Raw genomic sequence first — 19635 nt, 5'->3', positions numbered from 1 at the left:
TTGTGGGTAGATCAGAGGGTGAATTCCTGAGGTCAAATTCTGTGACAACATGAAAAGTGCATATTAGTGAGAGTCTCTAACTGAGCACAAAGAAGTCTAAGTTTGTATAACTCTCACACTGAGGGTTGCAAGCCAAAGTGGGTCAGGACTCTAAAGTTTATATAAATCAAGTGGAGTTCTCATTCTGCTCTAACCAGAATCTAGACCTTCTGGGGGTAATTACCCAGCTTTATACAGTTAGTTACACCTCTGTAAAGCAAGTGAAAATTGCTATTACATGAAATTATTCATTTATACTAGTGACAGCATTTCTATATCCATGTCACAATCACTTCACACACATGTAAATGATCACATAAAATGAATACAGAAGAGCCTCAGGTCCAGCCCAAGGTTGTCCTAGTGTTTGACTTTATTGATAATTCCCATAAAAAGGTACATTTCTGCATAAGACTTTGTACCGTTGTGCTTCCATGCAGCAATTCGTCTGTCCTAGCTATCCACTGTCTCTGACCAAAGAGCAACTCCCATGCACCTCCAGGGTGGAGTAAAGGAACTATAGTAAACTGCTGCAATAACTCAGCAGAAACTGCTCAGCATATCCTTGCTAACAGGGCAGGGCCACAGAACCACTCTGCCACTTTCTTATACTCTCCTCTTAGTTGCCTTTCCTCCTGCTTGATTATAATTAAACTCATTGGGCCAAATTGAATGCAATTAGTTTGGCCTTAAAGGTTCACTTGCACCCAAAAAGTGACTTCTGTCTGGCTCACTTCTGACTGTGGCTGCACAGATGACTCTCAAATGCTATGGCTAAGCCTTATCAGTTGTTTACTTTTATGAAACTAAAGAACTAAAGCTGAACAAGGTGTGCCCAGTTGATTTAGTGAGTTCAGGCTATTAAAACCAACTACTTTCAAAACTTGCTTGTTCACCCTCGTCCATACACATATTCCTTGCCACTCAATGAACCAGTTCCTGTAGCTACTCTTGGGATGTGCTTCATCCTTTCCATCTCTCCATGGTTTATATTCTATGAGACCAAATCAGATCTTAGCACCTGTCCTTGCAGCAAGGCTGGGTTTTGAGCAGATGATCAGGAGTTAAGCCCCTTCCTCAGGGTTTGCCCCAATGCCTTCTTCAGACTTGCAGTGAAAGTAATAATCTTTACTACCTGGTATGGTGCGGGGGGGAATTCCCCCATGCCTGACATCTGCCTGATGCTGCATAGACAGCTCGTGAAGAATGAGACTCTGAACCTTTTGCACATAGTCTCTCCTAAAATATATTCCTCTATGGCTGCAGCAAAGTGGGTTGGAATTTCCCTTTCCTATATAAAGCAGCCATGATTTACTCTGTTACTCTCTGGCTTTTATCATAGTTCTTTTTTGGTCTTCTATGCTGCAAGTGACTTGTATAGCTATTGAACAACATTTTTTATACATTTCTGTGCTTTAGTTTACAGGCCTGTGTAATCACTCGCTTAGTTTGAGACATGTTCAGCGAGCACTATGGTGCTCTATTTTTCCTCAGGTGGATAAAGGTTATGGAAGTGAATTTGCTCCAGGAAGTGATAAAACCAAAGCTTTTAAAAAACTAATAAAAAGTTAATGATAATATGGTAAAAAAAAAAAATCCCAGACATACGAATGGAAAAGTGATTTTAACACAGCTTCCACGAAGTGTTGTCCATTCATGTTCTACTTAGATAAGTGCTAAGAGCTGTTCTTAAAAGGAGGGAGTGGTATTAGAAGGACAGGGGAAAAGAGAAGTATCATTGCTAAATGCAGTGTGTATTTTAAAAAAGAAATGTTTAAAAATATATATTCACCAGCAGGGGATCTTTGAATTCAAAGACAACTGAAAATTCAGGGGTATTGTGACATTTTCTTCTAATTTTAGAATTTTACTTTCAAAAAGCATTTGATGGTCTCTGTCATGGGGCTCTGACACGGACCGTCACAGTCTCCTATTATGTAATTTTAAAGAGTCATGTCTTCTGCCCTATGTATAATACATTTGATTTCAGGAATAAGAAGGAGCTGGACATTTGAAATGAACACATGGAAATATATAAGAGGGTCATATCATAGCATGCCAGAGAATAATTGCATAGGAACTGAAAACTTCCTTTCAGATGATTTGCAAATACAATACAACTATTTGTAATAATTCTCTTCAGTCTATGGTTTCAGCAAAATCTCTTCAGTTTGCTCTTATGGTGGTAACAAGAGGGCCATCCTACAAGTTTGGCATGCTATTTAGTCTATTGGATGTTGTATGTTTGGAGAGCTTTTACTGACACGTTGACTGTTATTGTAATAGACTTTCCCTTACATTTTCATATATTTGTGCAGTGTTTCAGTGATTCAACTCGCATTTAAAAGAACTGGGGCAATACAGTGAAAACCTGCTCAGCTCTGAAAACATCTTGCAAGTTTTTTTCCCACGGGTTATCCTATTCATCATGGGCCTAACTCAAAGCCCTTTGAAGTCACTAGGAATAATTTCCTTGATTTTAAAGAGCTTTGTATCAGGACCCTCAGGTCCAATGCCCATCTGCAAAAAGAAAAAAATAGAATCAGAGAAAAGCAGAAACACAATTTCTTCTTTCGCCAGAAAATATAAGGTACTACAGCCTGAGCACTGCAGGACATATCAAGGAACAAAGATAGTCTCAGCCTGGAAGAACATATAAGAACATACATATTTTCAGCTTTTCACGCACTTTACAAAAAACATATGGATGGCAGTGTGTGACTGAAAACTGGGGCTATTATTAGTAGCCTTATGAAAGCAGCCTTAGTTCCCCATATAACTGGTAGGGAAGTTGTATGTAGTATTCTTTGAGGAGTGGAATCTGGGGAGACAGCAGGGATTGGAGCAGCACCAGGGTCTACAGGTGGTCGGACATGGCACAGCCCTGGGCAAGCAACTCCTGTCAGCTCTCCTGCTGGACCTACAGGTCTTCATGCATTCAGTAGTCCAGGGTGCAGTGCCGGCCTCGCAGTAACCCCAGATGCTGCCACTGGTACTCCTCCTGGTTACAGGTCAGCCTGTGGGAGGATGTCCTGGGTGGGGTGGTGCGTCCTGCACTCACAGCTGCTGCGGCTGTGGAGAAACAAGAGAAGTGGTCAGTTATCTCTGGGGACACAGTGGGTGAAGCCCAGCCCCCCTCTGCAAGGCGAGGACGGCAGGTCTTTGCACCATTGGAACCAATGTACTTGCACACAGGCCATGTTCAGCATGTCCTGCTATCCCCGGGAGTGGGAGCTGGCCCGGGACTGCATCCATGCCCTTGTGCTGAATATAGTGTGGGGGTGGGAGGGGAGGGGTGAGAGATGTGCCCTGCCTCTATGTAGAGGGGGCTTCTGAAGGGAGGGAATTGTTCAGTGTCCCACCCTGGGGTCAGGAGCATGTCATGTGCCTTTATACATACATGCATGTGGGTAACAGGCCAAGGCCCCTGTGTGGCAGCCAGCTGGGCTACGTGTCCAGGGGTGGCACAGCACATACAAAGATTGCTGCGTGATCCATGGTCAGCAAGGGCCACGCACATGGTCTCTGGTCTCCCTCCCCGCCTACCCCTCCCCTTGCATAAGAGGACAGTGATGGCACTCACATGTCGTTGCCTCCCCAGCTTTGGATGACACCGGAGACAGGCCCGCTGGGATGGCTCAGGTCCTGGGTGTGCGGCACGCTCCCTCCAGGCTCCTGAGGCTCCTGGCCCTCCTTTTCCTCCTCCTCTGTGGTTGATGACCACCTGGAGGGCACAGACCATCCTGCCCCCCAGGATGCAGTCCAGGGCATCAAAATAGTGACAGGGATCTGGCTATGCCCCTGGTTAGGAGCTCCCCCTGTGGCCCTGGCCTAGGTCCGCCGCAGCTCCTTTATTTTCATGCAAACCTGCTCCTGGATTCGCTTGTGGCCTTTGGTGCCAGTCTGGCAGCCATCCACCTGTAGATGGTTGCGTTCCTCTGTTTAGTGCGGAGATCATGGATGTTGGAGGCATCCCCCCCAAACGTGAATTAGGTCTCTGATCTTCACACTGGACCAGGCAGGTGCCCGTCTCTTCCAGCTCCTGGCAGCTCCTGGGAGCTGGCAGACTGCTCCTGGGGAGTGGTGGAGGGCTGGCTGGCAGTGGCTGCCTGGCTCATCCTGGGGCCAGTGGGTCAGGTGCAGCGACTGCTGGCTCTGGGCTGGCAGGCTTGGAGCTGGAACAGGCACTGTGGGCAGAGTCTACCCCTTTAAGGGCTCCGGTGCAGGGTAGGGGGAGAGGAGAGGAGTTTTTCTGGTTTGGGCCAGAATGGCCAGCAGGGCACCCTGGGCAGGGCTGGAGGCCCCCTATTTCAAAATAAGCATCTACAGAGCGCTTATTTTGAAATAGCAATTTCGAAATTGGCACTATTCCTTGTGGAATGAGGTTCCATTTCAAAATAAGCCCTGTTATTTCGATTTAATTTCAAAATAGTGGTTTGGCCGTGTAGATGTTGGTAAAGTTATTTCAGAATAACGGCTGTTATTTCAAAATAACTTTGTTGTGTAGACATACCCTATAGTGAGTAGTTTAAGAGTAGTTATTTTGAACTGGACAGTACTATGGAAAATGATAGTCAGCTTTCTCTCTATTGTCTCAATCAACTTGCACTCCATCTTGATCCTGTTAACAGCAAGGTTTGATGAGTACTGCTGACATTCGTAATGGTTGAGAGACCTGTGGGGCATGAAAGGTGCTGGGAATAACATGAGGGCATTGACAATCTGTGCATGCAAGAGACTCACAGGGTCAATAGAAAATCTTAAAATGGATTTATTGTGCCAGGGATTGTTTTTCAAAAACAACGAGGAGTCCTTTGGCACATGCATTAGAGACTGAGGGTATGTCTACACTACAAAGTTAATTTGAAATAACAGCAGTTATTTCAAATTAACTTTAATAGAGTCTACACAGGCAAACCGCTATTTCGAAATAAATTTGAAATAGTGGAGCCCTTATTTTGAATTTGGTAAACCTCATTCTACGAGGAGTAACGCCAAATTCGAAATAGCTATTTTGAATTAAGTGCTGTGTAGACACTTAATTAGAAATAGGGGGCCTCCAGCCCTTCCCAGGGAGCCCTGGTGGCCACTCTGGGCACAACCAGGTAAACTTTCTCTCCTCTCCCCCAGCCACGGAGACATTAAAGGGGTAGACCCTGGCCACAGAGCCTGTGCCAGCTCAAAGCCTGCCAGTCCAGAGCCAGCAGTGGCCACTGCAGCCCCTGACCCAGTGGCCCCAAAACATGAGCCAGCAAGCCACTGGCAGCCAGCCCTCCACTGTTCCCCGGGAGCAGTCCTAGGAGCCTGACAGGGGCTGGAGAAGGCAGGCACCTTCCTGATCCAGGGAGGATATCATGGACCTTATTCAGGTTTGGGGGGGATGCTTCCAACATCCATGATCTCCGCACTAGACGGAGGAATGCGGCTGTCTATGGCAGGATAGCTGCCAGCCAGGCCACCAAAGGTCACATGCAAACCCAGGAGCAGGTTAGCATGAAAGTCAAGTTGGTCCGGCGAGACCCCCAACCATGAGCCCTGAGCTTCCCCTCCCCCTTCTTCCCCTTGCTTCCCCCTTCCAGCTCCCTCCTCCCAGGTTTTTCCCTCCCCTCCCCCACCCTCTCTCTTCCCCTCTCCCACCTCATTTTCCCAGTCTCCCCAGAGGTTCATCCTCCCTCCCCAGTTTTATTCAATAAACCCAGTTTCTATTTTTGAACATACGTGTCTTTTATTTGACATCAGGAAGTGGGGCTAGGGAAGGGTAAGTGGATGGACATGAGGGAGGAATGGGGCACGAGCCCCCAGTGGGGAGAACTGGGGATGCTCTGAGGGCTCCTCGGGTGGACTCTCTCCCTCTGGGCCTCCTGGATCCTGACAGCCCCAAGATGGACCCCCCGGATGGCAGCCTGCAGCAAGTGCAGCTGGGCTGATGGCAACGACCCCACATGACACACCGGCACGCCCAGGGGCAGCTCTGGCTTCATGTGGCTGAGTGCTATGGTGTCCCGAGTGCGGGCACTCAGGGCACTCCAAGACAGGACTGCTTCGCTGTCCCTCATCAAGGTAGCCAAGCAAGTGGGGAACCCTGAGAACTGTCTTCCTGGGGTGTGGGTAGGGTCCCTTTAAGCACAGAGCTCAGTTAGCCTCAGGCAGCAGCCCCACACACTAAATCCTAACCTGATGCCCTGCTGGCACTGGTTCTGGCCAGACTTAACTTCGGTTCAGGTCCACTCAGTGTGGACACGCTATTTTGAAATAGTTTTTGTGTATAGATGCGTTATTTCGAATTAGCTTAATTTGAATTAACTATTTCAAATTAAGTTAATTCGAAATAGTACTGTAGCGTAGACATACCCTGACAGATTTATTAGGGCATAAGCTTTCATGGGTAAAACCCACTTTATCAGAGGAATTGGTGTGGATGTTACAGAAGCTGAGAAGGAAGAAGTTGCTTGTGTTAATGAAGGTAATCAAATTAGGGTGGAGGTAGGTCTTTCACAGCATTTGGTGTACAGATGTGAATATCCAGAGAGGAGAAATTATTTTTGTAAGGTATTACCTAGTTGAGATCCTTATTCAATACTACGTTGATAGTGATGAATTTGCATGTGAATTCTAGTTCAGTTGTCTCCTTTTGTAACCAGGTTTTGAAATTATTTTGTAGAAGGGTGGCTACTTTCAAATCTATTACTGAATGTTTAGGCAGGTTCAGTGTTCCCTTTACAGGATTACTTGTCTAACCATTCCTGATATCTGATTTGTGTCCATTTATATTTTGGCATAGAGACTGGTTTGGCCAATAAACATGGCATAGAGGTATTTCTGGCACTTGATGGCATGCTTCACGTTAGTGGATGTGCAGGTGGATGAACTGCTGATGTTGTGGCTTCTGTGGTTAGGTCCATTGATGATTTCACTCAGATAGACATGTGGACAGAGTTGGCAATGGGGTTTGTTGCATGTGTAGGTTCCTGGATACGTGTTTCTCTGTTGCATTGTGTGGCTGTTGGTAAGTATTTGCTTCAGATGGGGAGGGTGTGAGTAGATGAGGACTGGCCAGTTACCCAAGGTCTGTGAGACTGAGGGAGCATTTTCCAGGAACAAAGTAATTTTTAGTAATGGAGAAAATGGAGGAGAATGAAGTCTGGTAGTTCTGGTTAAATGGAATGTTCTTATTGCATTTCTCAGCTGCAATCATTCAGTAGCCAAGAAACTTGAATTATGCTTTGTATGTTAGGGTTATTTTTCAAATCTTAACTCTTTTACTAAGTTTTTGTTCATTGACACAAGAATTTAGATGTATATGTTGTGGAAGGCTTGTTTTTTTATTATTTTTGCATAAATATGAAGTAGCGTGGGTGATTTTTCTATGGAATTCCTCTCTTTATCTGGATTTAATTTTTGCTCTTTGTATATTTTAAGCATTTTAAAAGTAGTACTTCTACCAGTAGGTTATATCCATTTTTAAAGTAAACTAGTAAATATTAGCCAGACATACAAATATGAGGTGTTCTGGATATTTTATTTTACTTTACTCTACTCAACTTTGTGTGTGTGTGTGTGTGTGTGTGTGTGTGTGTGTGTGAGAGAGAGAGAGAGCGAGAGAGAGACCTTTATTATCTTGATACTACTTTAGTGTAGCCAAAAGATTATTATGGACACTGCTTTTCTCACAGGGTATGTCTGACTACACCTCTCTGTTGACAGAGAGATGTAGATTAGGCACGTCAAAATTGCTAATGAAGCAGGTATTTAAATATCCCACGCTTCATTAGCATAAACATGGCTGCCACTTTTATTTGAATGGAGGATTGCCGCAGCTATCCTCTTAAAAATGATAATCAGTTGGTCACTAGCTTTCAGAGCAGGTAAATACCTTTTCATTCTGCCAATGGTGATTTATTAAAATACTTTATAATAATGCCTTGAACATATATAATGCTTTCTCTGGGAGATTTCAAAGAGCTTTACAAACAATTAATTAAGCTTCATAGCACCTCTCTGGAATTTTACAGGTTTGTAAACAAAGACAAGGAAGATTTTAAATCAACATTTTCCAAATAGTGTAAGGCCCTGATTCTATAAATATTTACAAATGTGCTTGGCTTTAAGACAGAGAATGACTACATTGATTTCAGCGGGGTTACCTGTGATCGTAATGTTATGCACAAGAGTGGTTGTAAGATCAGAGCCTAAATGAAGTACTTATGAGCTTCTGAAAGCTACACCAAAAGGAACATATTGTCAAAGATATTTAGATGCTGAAAGATGCAGATAGACTCTTAGTTCGAATTTCAAAAGCACCTAGGCATCTACATTCCATATGGTAGGGCTGGACAACAGGGAATGAATTATTTGCAAATTGCCCTGTTTTGTTTATTTGAAGAATGTAGCATTGGCCACTGCTGGAGGATGGGATAGTATAGTGAATGGACCATTGATCTCACACAATATGGCCATTCTTATGTTCTTGAAAGGAGAATTAAGTACCTAGTAAGATTTTCAAAAACCATGTATCTCATCCCTAGGCATCTAAATATCGTTGAAATCTGGCCTTTATTACATACAAGGGTATGTCTACACTTTCTCCCTAGTTCAAACTAGGGATGCAAATGTAGGCGATCGAAATTGCTAAGAAAGTGATGACTCCAAAAAATGAGAGTAACGTTAGTTCGAACCAAGGGGTTTGGTTCAAACTAACGCGTCCTGGTGCACACTTTCGCTTTTGAAACAGCTATTGAGCAGAGTAATGCGCTGGTGAGATCATGCTAATAAAGCACGGGATATTTAAATCCCCACTTCCTTAGCAATTTTGGTCGCCTACATTTGCATCCCTAGTTCAAACTAGGGAGCAAGTGTAGATGTACCCAAAGTGCCTAAGTAAGTAAAAATGGGAACTAAACACCTAACATGCTTAAGCACATTTGAAAATCCCACTAGGCACCTATCAGCATCTTTAGGCAACTGAAAATCTGTCCCTAAGGTTATGTCTACAGTACAGAGAAGACAGACCCTCTGGAGGTTGATCTTCTAGTGTTCAATTTAGTGGGTCCAGTGTAGACCCCTAAATCGAATGGTGAGGGGTACCCCACTGCTGTCCTGTACTCTTTATTCTGCAATGAGTAAGGGTATGTCTACACTACCACCCTAGTTCGAACTAGGGTGGTACTGTAGGCAACCAGAGTTGCAAATGAAGCCCGGGATTTGAATTTCCTGGGCTTCATTTGCATAAAGCCGGGCGCCGCCATTTTTAAATGTCCGCTAGTGCGGACTCCGTGCCGCGCGGCTACACGTGGCACAGACTAGGTAGCTCGGACTAGGCTTCCTAGTCTGAACTACCGTTACTCCTCGTGAAACGTGAAATGAGGAGTAACGGTAGTTCAGACTAGGAAGCCTAGTCCGAGCTACCTAGTCCGTGCCACGTGTAGCCACGCGGCACGGTGTCCGCACTAGCGGACATTTAAAAATGGCAGTGCCCGGCTTTATGCAAATGAAGCCCGGGAAATTCAAATCCCGGGATTCATTTGCAACTCTGGTTGCCTACATTACCACCCTAGTTCGAACTAGGGTGGTAGTGTAGACATACCCCAAGGGAAGCCGATGGAAACATGTGCTCTCATCAGCCTCCCTCCATGTAGAAGTTCAGCTTAAAGTAAACTGAACCCAGCTACTCATTTTCCCTTAAGCCAGCCTGCCAGGTCTATTGTGGACTAGACCTAAGTGTCTTGTCCATAGGCATGGAGCTCTTGACAAGTAATTAAGGGAACGTCTAGACTATAGGCTTTTACCTGGAGGGAGTTCTCCAGGTAAAAGAGGGAGTAAAAACGGGACCCTTGTGGTAAGTGGCTGTCAGAAGTGTGTGTTTGTGTTTGGGGGAGTTATTTGCTGTGTGCTGAGCTTGTGTTTGTCTGTTTGGTGGTTTGTTTGTTTGTTTGTTTGTTTGAAGGAGCTTCTAAAAGGTTTGAAACCTAGAAGCCTCTGTTAATTGGCTGAGCCTCAGTCAGGGGGAGGGGCTACCAGAGCTATATAAGCCGGTGACTCAGCGATCATGGAGCTTGCGAACAGGAACAGCTAACAGGAGAGTTTGGAGAGGGAGGTTAGAGGGCACTAGTGACTTCGGACCTTCTTTAAAACATAACTCTTAGAATAATCTATACTCCAGAGGTTTAAAAAGAATCCCATTTACACCTAAACTTATTCATTAGAAAAATGGAGACAGAAGCCCAGCAGCAGCGTGGGGGCTATCCTGTTTATTGCGTCGAGTGTAACATGTATGATTACCTGCCCTGTGGGCGGGTGGCGTATGTGTGCACTCGTTGCAAGGAGCTCCTGACCCTCAGAGACCGAGTTCGGGCTTTGGAGGCCAGGGTGGCTGAACTGGAGTTGCTAAGGGAGGTAGAGAGCTATGTTGATGAGTCTTTCCGGGACACTTTAGTACTGTCCCACCTCCAGTCTGAGAGCCCCAGTGCTCTTAAGGAGGATGAAAGTCTCAAGGGAACAGGGCATTCAATGGGAGCAGAGGGAAACCATCCTGTAGTTGGGACCCTCCTCCCAGAGGATGTTGCAGTATCCTCTCGCACTGAGGATACCTCTGAGGGGAAGGGAATGCCAGTTAGGAAGAGGCAGGTGTTAGTAGTGGGTGATTTGATTGTTAGAAACATAGATAGTTGGGTTTGTGATGACCGGGAGAACCGTATGGTCACTTGCCTGCCTGGTGCGAAGGTTGCAGATCTCTTGAGGCATCTAGATAGACTTATGTGTAGTGATGGGGAGGAGCCGGTGGTCATGGTACATGTCGGTACCAATGACATAGGGAAGGATAGGAGAGATGTCCTGGAGGCCAAATTTAGACTGCTAGGAAGGAGACTGAAATCCAGGACCTCTATTGTGGCATTCTCGGAAATGCTTCCAGTTCCACGCGCAGGGCCAGGTAGGCAGGCAGAGCTTCAGAGTCTCCATGCGTGGATGAGACGATGGTGTAGGGAAGAGAGGTTTAGATTTATTAGGAACTGGGGACACTTCTGGGAGAGGGGGAGCCTATACAGGAAGAATGGGCTCCACCTAAACCAGGGTGGAACCAGACTGCTGGCACTAAACATTAAAAAGGCCGTAGAGCAGTTTTTAAACTGAGATGGAGGAAAGCCGATCGGTGTGGAGATGCACGTAAATCGGAGGGAGACTTCTCTTAGAGGAGAATCCATTGATAGAGACTCTCTAAGCTGTAGTCAGAAAGAGAGGAGGGGAGAGGACAAACCATGGGCCAGAGCAGACAAACAACCGCATTCAAAGGAATCCAATGCATCAGGGAAAGGCAGACAAATAAGCAGTGGCAAATTTTTAAAGTGCTTCTACACAAATGCTAGGAGTCTGACTAATAAGATGGGTGAACTGGAGTACCTCGTATTAAATGAGGAGATTGACATAATAGGCATCACTGAAACCTGGTGGAATGAGGAAAATCTGTGGGACACAATCATACCGGGATATAAAATATATTTAAAGGATAGAGCAGGCCGGGTGGGTGGCGGAGTGGCACTGTATGTGAAAGATAATGTAGAATCAAATGAAATAAAAATATTAAATTAATCAACATGTTCCACAGAATCGCTATGGATAGAAATTCCATGCTCCAATAATAAGAAATTAGCAGTAGGGATATATTACCGACCACCTGACCAGGACAGCGATACTGACATTGAAATGCTGAGGGAGATTAGAGAGGCTACCAAAATAGAGAACTCTATAATAATGGGGGATTTTAATTACCCCCATATTGACTGGATACATGTCACCTCAGGAAGAGAAGCGGAGATAAAATTTCTCAATGGCTTAAATGACTGCTTCTTGGAGCAGCTGGTGCAGGAACCCACAAGGGGAGAGGCAATTCTCGATTTAGTCCTGAGTGGAGTGCAGGATCAGGTCCAGGAAATAACCGTTACAGGACCGCTTGGGAATAGTGACCATAATATAATAACATTCAACATGCCTGTGGTGGGAAGAACACCACAGCTGTCCAGCACCCTGGCATTTAATTTCAAAAAGGGGAATTACACAAAAATGAGGAGGTTAGTTAAACAGAAATTAAAAGGCACAGTGACTAGAGCCAAATCCCTGAAAGCTGCATGGAAACTTTTTAAAGACACCATAATAGAGTCCCAACTTAAATATATACCCCAAATTAAAAAACATAGCAAGAGACCTAAAACAGTGTCACTGTGGCTTAACCACCATGTAAAAGAAGCAGTGAGGGACAAAAAGGCATCTTTTCAGAAGTGGATGTCCAATCTTAGTGAGATAAATAGAAAGGAACATAAACACTGTCAAATCAAGTGTAAAAATGTAATAAGAAAAGCAAAGAAAGATTTTGAGAAACAGCTAGCCAAAAACTCAAAAAGAAATAACAAAATGTTTTTTAAGTACATTAGAAGCAGGAAGCCTGCTAAAAAACCTGTGGGTCCCCTAGATGATCGAGCTATAAAAGGAGCAATCAAAGACGATAAAGCCATTGCAGGGAAACTAAATGATTTCTTTGCTTCAGTCTTCACGGCTGAGGACATTGCGGAGATTCCCGAATCTGCACCGTCCTTTGTGGATGGTGAATCTTAGGAATTGTCCCGGATTGAAGTGTCATTAGAGGAGGTTTTGGAACAAATAAAAAAACTTAATGATAACAAATCTCCGGGACCGGATGGCATTCATCCAAGGGTTCTAAAAGAACTCAAATGGGAAATTGCTGAGCTATTATCTGTAGTTTGTAACCTATCCTTTAAATCGGCTTCCGTACCTAATGACTGGAAGGTAGCCAACGTGACACCGATATTTAAAAAGGGCTCTAGAGGCGATCCTGGCAATTACAGACAGGTAAGTCTAACTTCAGTACCGGGTAAATTAGTCGAAACAATAGTAAAGAATAAAATTGTGAAGCATGTTGTTAGAGAAAAGAAACTGCCCTCCCCCCCCCAGTAAAAAAGTTTGGCCAGGCCGCACTTGTTCTGCAGAACTCCTTGAGAGAAACCAGCCGCACCCTTCCTGCATACCATTGCCTTTAGAAAAAGGAAAGGTGTGAAAAGGGGAAAATAGCCTCAGACTCTCCCACTCATCACCTTGGCGTGAGAACTGCGGGGCTTACCTGGTCGCATGAAACCTGCACAGTTTCGGCCCAACCCCTGGGACACAGACCCCCTACTTGGTGACCATTGGGCCATATATGGTAATATGCAAGTGCGGGAAAGCGATGTGCAGATTTGGTGATAAATACCCATGGCACAGTTCGCTCTAGGAAGTCTTCGCAACACACGTACCACCGTGCGTGTGCCTTCCCGTATACTTCAAAGCGCTGCCGGCCTGATCAACCGACCAGCCACCTCCCCCAACCCTCGGGCGTAACCAAGGCCTTCACAACCGAACCAATATCTGTGAAATGTTCCATGTGCTGTGTAAGTTGGTATGTATGATTTGATTTTTTTTCTTGTTGTATAACCTTAGTGTTGTAGTTGTTTGTGGGTAGTACAGAAGAGTTTGTAGTTATCACTGTTATTTTATTACTGTAGCTGGGTATTTTAAGATTAGAGACTATTCCCCTTGCCATTCCCATCCCTATATCTCTGACACGTTTTACTAGAAACCATAGAATAAATATAATAAATACTGTAAATTAATTATGACCACGGTCTATTAAAATCTTAGAATAATACTATAAATTCACCACTGTCATAAATAAATATTTTTTTATTTGATAAAACTGTCCACCTGGTTCTGTCCTTCCCCCCTTGGGTATTCATTATCGGACCTGTGATTCTCGCGACATATGTAGAAGAACATAATTTGTTGGACAAAAGTCAATATGGTTTCTGTAAAGGGAAATCCTGTCTTACTAATCTATTAGAGTTCTTTGAAGGGGTTAACAAGCATGTGGACAAGGGGGATCCAGTAGATATAGTATACTTGGATTTTCAGAAAGCCTTTGACAAGGTCCCTCACCAAAGGCTCTTGTGTAAATTACATGGCCATGGGATAAGAGAAAGGTCCTTTCTTGGATTGAGAACTGGTTAAAAGACAGGAAACAAAGGGTAGGAATAAATGGTAAATTTTCAGATTGGAGAGGGGTAACTAGTGGTGTCCCCCAAGGGTCAGTCCTGGGACCAATACTTTTCAACTTATTCATAAATGATCTGGAGAAAGGGGTAAGCAGTGAGGTAGTAAAGTTTGAAGATGATACCAAACTGTTTAGGATAGTCAAGACAGAAGCAGACTGTGAGGGACTCCAAAATGATATCACTAAACTCAGTGATTGGGCAGCAAAATGGCAAATGAAATTTAATGTGGATAAGAGTAAAGTAATGCACATTGGGAAAAATAACCCCAACTATACGTACAGTATGATGGGGGCTAATTTGGCTATGACAAATCAGGAAAGGGATCTTGGAGTTATCGTGGACAATTCTCTGAAAACTTCCATGCAGTGTGCAGCGGCGGTCAAAAAGGCAAATAGGATGCTAGGAATTATTAGGAAAGGGATAGAAAATAAGACCCAGAATATCTTACTGCCCCTGTATAAAATTATGGTACGCCCACATCTTGAATACTGTGTACAGAGGTGGGCTCCTCACCTCAAAAAATATATTTTGGCCTTAGAAAGGGTTCAGAAAAGAGCAACTAAAATGATTAGGAGTTTGGAACGGGTCCCATATGAGGAGAGGTTAAAGCAACTGGGACTTTTCAGTTTAGAAAAAAAGAGACAGAGGGGGGATATGATAGAGGTCTATAAAATCATGAGTGGTGTGGAGAGGGCCGATAAAGAAAAGTTATTTATTAGTTCCCTAAATAGAAGAACTAGAGGACACCAAATGAAATTAATGGGTAGCAGTTTTAAAACTAATAAAAGAAAGTTCTTCTTCACACAGCGTGTAGTCAACCTGTGGAACTCCTTGCCAGAGGAGGCTGTGAAGGCTAGGACTATAATAGAGTTTAAAGAGAAGCTAGATAATTTCATGGAGGTTAGGTCCATAAAAGGCCTAAAGCCAGGGGATAAAATGGTGTCCTTGGCCTTTGTTTGTCAGAGGCTGGAGAGAGATGGTAGGAGACAAATCGCTTGATCATTGTCTTCGGTACACCCTCTCTGGGGCACCTGGTGCTGGCCACTGTCGGTAGACAGGATACTGGGCTAGAAGTACCTTTGGTCTGACTCAGTACGGCCGTTCTTATGTTCTTATGTTGACAGAAGTTTTGTCGACAGATACTGTCGACAAAGCTTCTGTCAACAAAGAGCATCTAGAGTACATCCAGTTCTGTTGACAAAACAAGCCATTTTGTCAACATGGCAGTGTAGATGCAAAGGACAATGTAGATGCAATAACACCTTCTGTCGACAGAACTCTGTCAACAAAAGGCGTTATTCCTCGTAGAATGATGTTTACAGCTGTCGACAAAACTGCTGAGTTCTGTCGACGTTATGTCGACAGAACTCAGCGCCAGTGTAGATGCAGGTATAGTTTTGTCGACAAAAGTCCATTTTGTAGACAAAACCCTGTAGTCTAGACACACCCAAAGTGACTAAGACAAATCTTGGAGCCATGATGCTTAAATTGTGCTCTAGCACTGGGTCATACTCTTTTCCTTCCTTTTTTCTACTAAACAAAGTTATAACAAAAACAAGGAAATTACTAGGCCTAAGAAGTAGTTTTCCTTCTGGACTAAAAAAACCCAAAAAACCAAACAAACACCACCATGCATAAGTGTTGGCATCCTGTGGTGTGCGAATGAAGAACTAGATTAGAAACAGATTTTCCTTAAGTGGTGTAAACCCCAGTGGAAACAACAGACCTAGGGTGTATAATTCTCAACAGTAATTGGAGAAACCTTGCTCACAAAAAAAAAAAAAAGGAATTTACATGAAGAAAAAGGATAATTAGAACCAAGGTTTTTTTTAAAAAAAGCTGTTTGTTTGGGCTCAAGTTATAAGAAAACAAGAAGAATATCTGTGATGAATTGGAGCCTAGTACTCCCTTAACAGAATTCTAATTAGTAAAAACAAGAACTGTCCTGGAGGAAACATCTCTTAATTACTGGAAGTAATGATCCTTCCTGGTGCAGAATAAGCTTTTTGTTTGTAAATGCCTAACACACTGTGCAGATTTGCATAGTTCTATTTATGGTTTCTCCCCACTCATAAATTCAACTGCTCCCACAATCTCTTTTCAGGCTAAGAATCCCAATAGAAAAAACGAGAAAGCGTGTGTGTGTGTGTGTGTGTGTGTGTGTGTGTGTGTGTGTGTGTTTGTGAAAGAGAGAGAGAGAGAAATTCTGCAGAGGTATGAGGAATGAGATCAGATAAGACCAAATAGAGATGTCCAAGTACCTACTATTCACCTTTATATATATATATATAGGTTTTTATGCCAACTTTGTCAGTATTGTGTCTTAGCTCCTTCCAATAGAGCATTAAGTGGAACAATAATATCTGTCACCCATGGTTCATGCGCTCTCTCACGCATCATCTCTTCAGGTATATTGCACGGCTATAATCTGGCCAGGAGACGATCAAAGTATGATAAGCTCAGGATAGGTCATTTTCTACCAAGAGGGGACAGATTCTTATAGCCAACTGAGGTCTTCTTCACACTTGCACATGCAATATTATTTAAGTGGCCATAACAGTGCATGCTACATGTAATTTTGTGGTGTGCTTTATGCAAGTACCACTCTGTGGGATAGCCTGTTGGGGAATGACATAACAGTATGTTGCCAGTCCACAATTCTACTGAAGTAACTTTATAGAATATCCAGAAGTTAAGCAAACATATTATGAAATACAATAAGCCCCTACCATGGTAGGATCTGAGCCAGTGGTTTCCAACCTTGGTTTTTGAATTTAAATGCAATGAAGGATCCACCTCAGACCGAAATACCCTTATCCCACCTCTTTCCCTGCCCCTTCTTTGAGGCCCCACCCTGCTCACTCAATCCATCTCACTTTCCCATCCTAACTCAAGCTTTGTCTACACTTAGGAGTTGAAAGCGTAGCTACAGCAGTGCTTTACACAGAAAGTCTGGCCATGGCATGAGTGCTAGGGGAGAGATCTCCCAGCGCTCTATGTAAAGCACCTCCACAAGGGGAGTAGCTAACAGTGCTGGGAGCATGGATCAGAGCGTTGTAACCTGGTTCACACTGGCACTTTACAGTTCTGTAAATTCATGCACTCGGGTGGGAGGGAGGACAACAAGGAGGGTGTGATATTTTTTCACACCCCTAAGCCAGAAAGTTACAGCACTATAAAGTGCCAACATAGATTCAGCAGGCTGGAACAGGGGGTTGTAATGCAGTCTCTTGTCTTTGGCCAAGGGGATATGGAGTGTGGGGGTGGTTCTTGGTCGAGTGAGGGGCAGGAGATTCGTGTGCAGGAGGGGGTTCAGAATGCAGGCTCAGGAAGGAAGTTTTGGTGCAGATGGGGGTCAGGTCTTAGATAGCGGCTCAGGATGCTCACTACAACTGGGCACTCCTTACCTTTGGTGGCTCCCAGGCAGTGGTGTATTGTAACTAAGGCACATTTACCCCTGCCCCAGCCTTGCACCATTCCCAGAAGTGGCCGTCATGTCCAGCAGCATCTCCTGTGGGGGAGGGGCAGGTGGCTCTGCATGTTGCCTCCAGTCTTCTGGCACCTATCCCACACCACCCATTGACAATGGTTGCTCCTTCCCAGCCTATGGAATCTGGGTGATGGCAGTGTCTGCAGGCAAGGGGCAATGTGTTGAGACTCCCTACCCCACCTTCTTCAGGGGACACAGAGATGTTGGAGCAAGGGCAGGGGGTGAGTCTGCTTTAACCCTAGTGCACTGCCAGACTGTTAGAGACTGATCTCATAATTTGGCTGCAGGCACCTCCAGGAGATCAAGCCTGAATCCAGGAGCTTCCCAACCAGTGTTCTGCATATGGATAGACAACAATTAGAGGGAATACATTTTGTTACGTCCACCAATCTTGAGGTAATGTGTAGCTCTGCACCACCAGTTGAAACCAAATTCCTAGGTATAATATATATATTAAAAAAAAATTACCACAGGGATAATTACTCCAGCCCTGACAACTTAAGCATTTTAGAACTCACTGCTCAAAGAATTACAGTTAAGCATAAGAGAGAAATAAAATTATGAAATGCACAAACCAGGCAAACACCTAAAATAACACACTTTGAAAGAAATAAAAGAAGTAACAACAATGATGATGACAACAACAACACAAGTATGTGTTGGGTCAGGAGAGGGAGTGTAAAAGTTTGTGTGAGTGACAAAGACACACACAATGTGAGAGTGACAGAGATTTGCATCACCCCTTTCAGTGTGCTGCAGACATTCAGACATAGGAGGAGCAGCTCCCTCCATCCCCAGCACTTTCATAACCCCCCTGTCTGTGAAGATGGGATACAGGGGTGAGAGGAGGTGGACACTGTAACATCAGTATCCCTTTCCTCTGTCTCCCCCACCCTGCACAACTGCAGGAGGCTCTCAGGGAGCAGCTCCAAGGGAGAGGGCAGGAGCAGCATGGAAGTGGGGGGTGGGGCAACTGAAGTGCTGGGGGGAGGGGCAGCTGAGGTGCTGGCACTTGATAGTCTCCTGGGCAAACCAGTCATGATCACCTGCCAGAGGCTTCAAGACTAACCAGTAGATCCCGGTCTACTGGTTAGTGACCACTGATCTAAGCAGTGCCTGTGTGAGGAGCTAGATGAATAATTAATAGTGAATAGTTTATTTAACAAATCTCGACATTTATTTGGTTTACTAATTATTACTCCTGAACTGTTTGCTTTGATTATACCTAGGACTGTTCACCACTCACTGTTTGTGGGATGTGATGACTACCTGCTTAGATGACTATACCTGTTATAAAGAAGAAAATCAAAGTAATTTTTAACATGAACCTACACATGAATACCTTCACATGATTCTTTGTAAGATTTTGTATTCCAAAAACAAAAATTGTAAACAAAACAAAAAATACAATTGTTCGCAAACAGTTAATGAAAAAAGTTGGTGGATACCAGAATGAAGTCTCAGGATGATATTCTGTGCTGTGCCTCCAAGAATCACAACACAGAGGGAGGGTGGGTTAAGTTAGCTTTAAGCCATTTTTTTGTGCCGCCCTAAGTAATGTCACTGCCTGGAGAGATTCCCCCCACCATGTAACTTTGACAGTCCTTGATTGTTGGTCTTATGGACTGCAGCACTGCCAGGAATCTCTGAAGGTATGTGCTTGGTAGCCGTGCTACATACACACTTGTCTACCTCCAACCTGACCCACAGAATAGCCCCTACAACAAAAACAGCTCTAAAGAAATATCACAGCAACAGAATTCATATTTTAGAATTTAGGGGATAATTGCAGGTATAAATGTTTGGTGGAAAGAAAGAGAGAAAGAGAGAAAGAGAGAAAGAAAGAACCAAAACGTGACTGAACTGGATTTTCAAAATCTGTTGCATTTTGGAAAACAAGCATTCTGATTTTCAACATCTTCTGTCATATGCACATTATTAACCAATTTTACTGCAGTAAATTTACACAGCATCATTCTGTTTTTGGTATATGCATAAAGCTGACCGCAAATA

General features: G+C 44.0%; 1 long non-coding RNA gene across 1 annotated transcript in view; it reads left to right on the top strand.

The window, feature by feature from the left end:
* The window catches only part of LOC142826521 (uncharacterized), a 29956-nt gene extending 10760 nt beyond the window's left edge, over nt 1-19196 (top strand). The window contains exons 2-3 of the long non-coding RNA XR_012900712.2: nt 17910-18018; nt 18852-19196. This is a non-coding gene — a long non-coding RNA (uncharacterized LOC142826521). The remainder of the gene's footprint in view (nt 1-17909; nt 18019-18851) is intronic.
* Nucleotides 19197-19635: the final 439 nt, after the last annotated feature.

This window comes from Pelodiscus sinensis, chromosome 1, assembly GCF_052426305.1.
Source record: "Pelodiscus sinensis isolate ZL-2025 chromosome 1, ASM5242630v1, whole genome shotgun sequence".
Lineage (NCBI taxonomy): Eukaryota > Metazoa > Chordata > Testudines > Trionychidae > Pelodiscus > Pelodiscus sinensis.
Note: the sequence above shows the minus strand (reverse complement) of the source record. Positions and strands in the feature narration are given on the sequence as shown.